The sequence below is a fragment of the Varanus komodoensis genome, unplaced genomic scaffold (genome assembly GCF_004798865.1).
Source record: "Varanus komodoensis strain SLA01 unplaced genomic scaffold, ASM479886v1 scaffold49, whole genome shotgun sequence".
Taxonomy (NCBI): domain Eukaryota; kingdom Metazoa; phylum Chordata; class Lepidosauria; order Squamata; family Varanidae; genus Varanus; species Varanus komodoensis.
In genome coordinates, this window is record NW_025336072.1 from 1,758,115 (window position 1) to 1,765,124 (window position 7,010).

The following is a 7,010-nucleotide window of genomic DNA, read 5'->3' on the forward strand; positions in this document are numbered from 1 at the left end:
AGCCAGATTCAGCACTATGGATAGCTTCTTTGGTTCTTTCTGAAATTCAGGGTGGATATAGCACCCAGTGGCGCTGGAGCCACCAGCTACAACTGGAAGTTGTGACATGTGCAAGTGCAAATTTGTATAAGTGCATACATATTTAGAAATCATGGCTGTGATCTGAATAGAAATAAATACATCTCAGCATGGAGGATACAACTGGAGCCAGGTGTACTCTATACCTGCTGCCCAGCCTTCTGTCCAAGCACTCTTGACACGCAATTGCAAGACCCTTGCTTGTTCACCCTTTGTAGGTCCTTTACCCTTAAGCCAGTTTCAGCCTGAACAGCCCTTCACATGGAGGATGCCTTCAAACAGAGGGCTATTGCCTGCAAAATTGGCCACATGGGTACTCCAGCATCTGTACTTCTTGGGGCAAAAAGATTCAATCCCAAGGCACCACTGGGAGTCGAACCCAGGATCTCCTGTTTACTAGACAGGTGCTTTAACCAGCTTAGCCATGGTGCCTCCTGCTGCAGACTGGGACCATTCCCCACCAGAAGACACAGCCAAGTGGTGCATTAGCCATGTGCACAGCTGCCTGTTAAGGTTGCTCTGCAGCAAAGGCTTTAGAGTGCAGGCAGCACTACTGGCTGAAGCGAACAAAAGCTTCTCTCAGGCCTGTTGTTCTAGAGGCATGAAGCTCACACAGCACAGGAAAGGACTTTTGCTCAAATCTAAGGCAATCTATATCCACTGCAAGGAGACTTGCTACACCTTTGCTTTATTGGAGGGCTTTGTGTTCCCCCTACTTTCCATCACAAAACATTTGGAAGGAAAAGTGTTTCCATCACAAAACACTTGGAAGGAAAAGTGTTTCCATCACAAAACACTTGGAAGGAAAATGGAAGCTTTCCATTCTTAGCTCTAAGCAGCTGGACAGAGGCACCACTGGGAGTCGAACCCAGGATCTCCTGCTTACAAGGCAGGCGCTTTGACCAGCTAAGCTATGGTGCCAGAGTCGGTTCCCCCTTGGGCTGGCCTTACCATTAAGAACAACTCAAAAACTTTGGGTGTTGTACAGCGTGATAGGGATCAGGGTCTGGTTTGCTGCCCAACCTCAGGTAGCGATTGCCTTGCACTGTCCCTGGCTGCTTCCCCACCTGCGCACTCCCCACAGGCCAGGTTGCTGATGGGGCCCACCTCACTGGAAGAGTCAGGCCTACCCTTGGGCTTTCTGCCTCAAGATGGACATCATCCAGTGGCTGAGGGGCCACATTGCTTCCCTTACAAACATACACACGCGCACACGTGCAAGCACACACCCTGCCACTGGGGACTGCCAATACACTGCTGCATTTGGCACCAAATTTGGAAGAGCGGTGGCAGAAAAAAATCAGGAAAAATAGGACTGCTGCTTTCCACTTTTAAACTAGTTTTGAAAGTGGAAAGCAGCAGTTTGCTGCCAAAAATGTGCTGTGCTGTATGGGGGCGGGGGGGGGGGTATCTTTTGCGGCCAGAAAAGGGACAGCGGAGATGTATGCCATGTGCTGAGCCGCAAGCTCTCCTCCTCTGTCCAGGCAGGTCAAGGAGAGCAGCAGCAACTCAGTGGCTTTGTATAGCAATTCGTTACAGCACCAACTCTGACCTTTTCTGGAGCAGCTTTCCTGCCCTAGCATGTAGTAAAAGGCATTCAGCTAGCCCCTCCGAGCCACAGCCATGCTGTCAGGGCCAAGTTAACTCCCAGAGCACCGCTGGGAGTCAAGCCCAGGATTTCCTGTTTACTAGAGAGGTGATTTAACCAGCTGAGTCATGGCATCCCAGGCCATAATTTTGGCCCACTCATTACCACAAGACAGGAGCAAAGCAGCCTATGCCAAATTTTGCCAGGGAAGCTTGCTGGAAAATCCCTTCAACCTGGGTGAAACAACCCACAGCAACAGTGCAAAATATCCCCTCTGGCATTTAATCTAGTGGTATGACTATTTCTTAGCATATGAGAGGTCCTGGGTTCAACTCCTCTCCATGGCAAGAAGGTTGTACTTTTCTAATTTTGGCTTGCAGGGGTGGGGACCTTTGGAGGGGCCACACCAAAGAAAACCTTTGGCCTTTCTAGGGAAAAAGGGTGAGCACTCCATTCCCACTCCTAAGCAAGCAGCTAGAAGTACCACTGGGATTCCAGTGAGGCCCTTGCTCACAGAAGAAAAAGGCACTTCTAGCAGGTAGCAACAGCTCTGACATGATCACATAGTAGTTAACACTCTGAATTGTGGCCACAGCAACCTCAGATTAAATCTGAGTTGTGGCACAAATTCCAGACTTTTGCGGATTCCTTTTCTGCTTTGAAGAATGGCAAAGGGGCCTCTGCTAGCTCGATGCCCTGTACCCTCAAGAGCAAAAGGGCTGGCTCTCCAAGTCCTGCTGGGAGCTGCATCCAAGACCTTCTGTTTGCCACAGTGCTTCCTAGAGGGTGCTTTATGCAGCTGTCATGGCACCTCACACTACAATCCTGGCTGACTTGTAAGCAAAAGGGGGCTGAAGTGGCATGTCCATAAAATGCATTCCCTTTGGCCAGGGAGACTCAGTGGCAAAGCCCTACAGATGCCGCAGATGTCTCAGGCAAGAAGATGTCTCCTGTCTGGAGTGCTGGTCTATGGCAGGACCATAGAACCTGTCCAAGCTCAGGGGCCAAATGCCATTTCAGAGAGAGCACATGCCGGTGGCGGCAAATCCAAGGTCAAAGGACTGCTGCCAGCAACTGAGCCTTAGGAGAGGACTTTCAACCTTCTAGAATTTGGGAGGGGGGTGCAAACAAACCAGGAAACCATCAAACCAGTGATAGTTGGGGAAAGAGGGTGGAGTTTCTGATGTCCCCAGCAGGGCAGATTTGGCTCCCAGACCTGAGGTTCTACACACCTGGTCTCTGGGCATTTTTCCTGCTTAGGATGAGAGAGGTCCCACGTTCAAATTTCAGACACTGCAGTTATGTTTACACTTGGCAGTCAGGTGGTCTCCACAGTCTCTGGACAGCAGGCAGCTCCCATTTCCCATCATGCAGACATGTGGGGAGACTCTTGAACAGCTAAGTCACAACTGTGTAGCCAGTTGCTCCTGCCACTCCCAAGCCACACGCCCACAGCAGGGCCCCAACCCTCGCCCAGGCTCCCACTTCAGTCCTCTGCTCTGCAACACGTTGTGCCTGGTGGCAGCCATTTCGCTATGAATCTGACTTGTGGCAAATGGCTGGTGGTTTTGGTGCACACAGGTACAAAACAAAGGGTTCCTTCTGCAGCACAGCGAGAACACAGCAGACATGCTTGGCTCCCACATCAAAGCAGAAAGACATGACTGAGAACTGAGCTCAGGGGCCTGCTTATAAGGGAGGTCCCAAGCCAGCTAAGCTATAGTACCCCAGATGGACACTCTTCTGCCTCCCCGTTCCACGCAGGCTTTGGCCTGGCCCCAGCTGGCTGACATTGTGGCTTGCCTTGCCGGGAGCGATTCGCCTTGGCCTCAGAAGAAACAGCTGCTTGTAGGAGGCAAGCACCAGCTCAGCCGTGATCGTATAGTGGTTAGTACTCTGCGTTGTGGCCGCAGCAACCTCGGTTCGAATCCGAGTCACGGCACAAACTCAAAACTTTTTATGTTTTCTTTTCCAGCCTTAGAGAATGTGAAAAGGCCTCTCAGTGAGCCATGCTTTTTTATTATGCTGAACCATACTAGCAGAAAAAAAATTCCCAAGGCACCACTGGGATTCGAACCCAGGATCTCCTGTTTACGAGACAGATGCTTTAGCCAGCTCAGCCATGGCGCCTTATGCTGCTTGTTCCCTCCAAGCCAGAGGACAATCTCAGCAGCCAAAGCCTTTTCAGTGTGGCTGGCACAACTGCCTTGACACGGAGGAGCTTCACATCTGGCTTGCTGGTCTAGTGGTATGATTCTCACTTATGGCCCAAGAAGATGTGGGTTCAAATCCATAATAAGACTGGTCACTGCACTTAGATTTTCATTTTTGTGGAATGGCAGGCTTTCCAAAGATACCCAAGGAAATCCTTTTGCCATCTGGCAATGAAGGTCTTTGATGGATTTACACCCAGCCTCCAGTGGCTCTAACTGTGAGCAACCTTCTCCCAACCTGGCACCCTCTGGATGCATTGGACTGCAACTCCCATTGTTCCTACTCAGCATGGACTCATGATGGCAGTTGTGGCCCAACCTCTCTAGAGGGTGCCAGGTTGGGAAAGGCAGCTGTGGTGGCTAGTTCTCTGCTCTGTGCCTGCAGCCACTTCAGGCCAAATATGCAAGTCATGACACAAAGCCAGAATGCTTATGCCTCTTCCCCCCACCCACCTCGGGGAATAGCAAAAGCCACTCAGCAAGCCCCACTTTGTTGGGGCCAAAAGGGTTAGATCCTAAGGCACCACTGGGAGTCGAACCCAGGATCTCCTGTTTACTAGACAGGCGCTTTAGCCAACTTAGCCATGGTGCCTCCTGCTGCACAGCAGGCTTGCTTGCTGCCACATCCCGGGAGCAGAGCAAAGTACATGGCCTCCTGCTATGCAGGGCAACAACAGCCTGACCCCCAGAACAGCCTCTTGCCTGGCTGTAAATATATTTCTTACCTGGGGTAAAAGTGACCCTGAGTCCAAATCCCAGCCAAGGCAGGCCCTGTCCATGGTAGGAAGGCTTGCTGAACTTTTGAGTTTGATTTGAGAAAAAACTTTTCATTTGCCTTGCAAAAATGCCGAGGGAAAATCTTTGGCTGGAAAAGGGGAGCTCACCACTCCCACCGCTGAACAAGTCAGCAGAGGCACCACTGGGAGTCAAACCCAGGGTCTCCTGCTTACAAGGCAGGCGCTTTGGCCAGCTAAGCAATGGTGCCAGGCTAGGCAGCTCTTCCTCCTGCCTGTTCTCTACATGAGACAATGGGCGGGTTGCTTGGCCCATCTTCCTGGCAGAGATTTGCTGTGCTCAGAGAAGAAATGGCCACTCTCAGCAGGTAACACCAGCTCAGCCATGATTGTATAGTGGTTAGTACTCTGCGTTGTGGCCTCAGCAACCTCGGTTCGAATCTGAGTCACGGCAGGAACTTGGGATTTCTGTGGATTTCTTTTCCTGCCCCACAGCTTTGACCCAGGCCAGAATTAAGAGGGTGTTTGCCAGAAACATTGTGCATATTAGGATCAGAGCCTGATCCGCCATGCAAGTGCCCATGAACCAGGAAGATCTTTGCAGCTGCTTACAGGGAACAGCTGTGTGGAAATTATACCGTACATCTGGAAACCCTGGAGAGCTAACTAAAAGTATCTCTTGGAGGACTGCTCCTTGCCACAACAGCATGAGCTGTTCAGGTGGCTACCTTGTGCTTTGGCTTCCAGCTTTGCCTTGCTCTAAGCCCTAGTGCCTGCCTGTACAGCTCCAGTTTGTTCCTGCTTCCACCCTACAGCCTGACCCTGCCTTACCAGGAACCTGCACCCATCCTCCCTGACCTTGCCTTGCTCCTGAATATGACTTTTTTCCTGGTACCTGAGCTTTGTTCGATGCTCTTAGACTGTGTGTTCTGGGACTGTTTGTTTGCCCAAACCTTATTGTTTTGCTGGCATTTGACCTTGACTCATTGATGTGCCACTTGGTTCTGGCCCTCTAAAGATGGTCCAAGCCTCCACCCTGCCCTGGTCCTGGCATCTTCAAATTATAGAATTATAGAGCTGGAAAGGGCCATCCATCCATCCATCAGGTCCAAGCCCTACTCAGTGCAGGAGACCAAGTTAAATCATCCTTCTCAGACTGCAGCCACCCATGCCACAGACCTTACACTGCAAAGAGGAGTCTGGTTTATAGAGTGGTAGAGTGTTTTTATGCATATTTGTTTATCACTCTGGTATGCTTGTTAATCTAGAGGTACAAATCTTGCATGATGTGTGAAAGGTTCTGGATTTAAATCCTGTACACGCCCTATGCACAATGTGAAGGCAGTCTTCACTTTTACATCTTTATTTTTGTCAACACGGGAAGCAGCTCTGATTTTCCCAAACAATGACACACGGGGAAACACTTTGGGCAACTGAGTTGAAATGATAAACAAAGCTGCATTTGCTGTGCAGGCCAGCAGGCGCTTGCCCGTTCACCAAAGGCCCTGTCCATGATTATGTGTTGGCTAGTGCTCCACTTCATGGTCACAGCAACTTTGGTTCGCATTGCACTCATGGTCCATCTGCCTCCCTGCTCTGCACAGACTCTGGCCAAGTCCCAGCAAACTACTGTGTTGGCCCAGTCAGCCAGAAGAGAGCCACCTATGCTTGGAAGATGCAGCCACTTGCAGGGATCCATCGTGATCCTACAGCTTTTAGGACTCTGCTGTGGCCGCAGCAACCCTGCCGCGAGACCAAGGCAGGCTGTGCACTGAGAACACATGTTATGGGTTTATTTTCCAGCCTCAGGAATTGGCAGGCAACCCCACTGAGGCCAAATGTTAGTCCCAAGGCCCACTGGGAAGCGAATCATGGAGCTCCATGGTGCAAGCTCATCTGAAGCAGGAGAAAAGGAGCACATCAGCATTTTCCTCCCTCCTGCCAGGAGACATGAATGAGGGCAGCATGACTTCAGAGGAACTTCCTCTCTGGTGTGGGATAGGATTTGTACTGAGGAAGTGTGAGGGGCTTGTTCTGGATAGGTCGGTTCCACAGCACAATAGCAGACTGATTTCATTACATGTTTATTTGTGTCAAGAAAAGGGCAGCTCTAATTTCCTTTACAGAAACTCGAGGACATCCAGTAACCAGATGAAGTACGGTCATGGGCCTGACTGCTCTCGTCTCCCTTCCCACCCCAAGCCGAACTTGCTCAGGCCCCAGCATCACTCTGCATTGTGTCATTAACCTGCATTGTGATGGCAGCAAGCTTAGACCAAATAAGAACCATGGCAACTTTGCTGGAATCCTTTCTTGCTTCAGGGGACAGCACTCAGCAAAGCCCCTGTGCTGGGGCCCAAAGACACTGTGACAGCAGAGCCTGGATCTCTTTGCAAG

At 50.7% G+C, this 7,010-nt stretch overlaps 6 non-coding genes across 6 annotated transcripts; 1 reads left to right on the plus strand and 5 right to left on the minus strand.

Annotated features, from left to right (window-relative positions):
- Positions 1–436: 436 nt before the first annotated feature.
- On the minus strand, positions 437–510 carry TRNAT-AGU. The gene has a single exon. It is a non-coding gene; the product is annotated as a tRNA-Thr (tRNA).
- A 415-nt stretch (positions 511–925) lies between these two features.
- Positions 926–999, minus strand: TRNAT-UGU. Its single transcript has one exon. It is a non-coding gene; the product is annotated as a tRNA-Thr (tRNA).
- Positions 1,000–3,536: 2,537 nt separating this feature from the next.
- On the plus strand, positions 3,537–3,608 carry TRNAH-GUG. The gene has a single exon. It is a non-coding gene; the product is annotated as a tRNA-His (tRNA).
- A 114-nt stretch (positions 3,609–3,722) lies between these two features.
- TRNAT-CGU lies at positions 3,723–3,796 on the minus strand. Its single transcript has one exon. It is a non-coding gene; the product is annotated as a tRNA-Thr (tRNA).
- Positions 3,797–4,397: 601 nt separating this feature from the next.
- Positions 4,398–4,471, minus strand: TRNAT-AGU. Its single transcript has one exon. It is a non-coding gene; the product is annotated as a tRNA-Thr (tRNA).
- Positions 4,472–4,790: 319 nt separating this feature from the next.
- On the minus strand, positions 4,791–4,864 carry TRNAT-UGU. Its single transcript has one exon. It is a non-coding gene; the product is annotated as a tRNA-Thr (tRNA).
- Between the last annotated feature and the right edge of the window lie 2,146 nt (positions 4,865–7,010).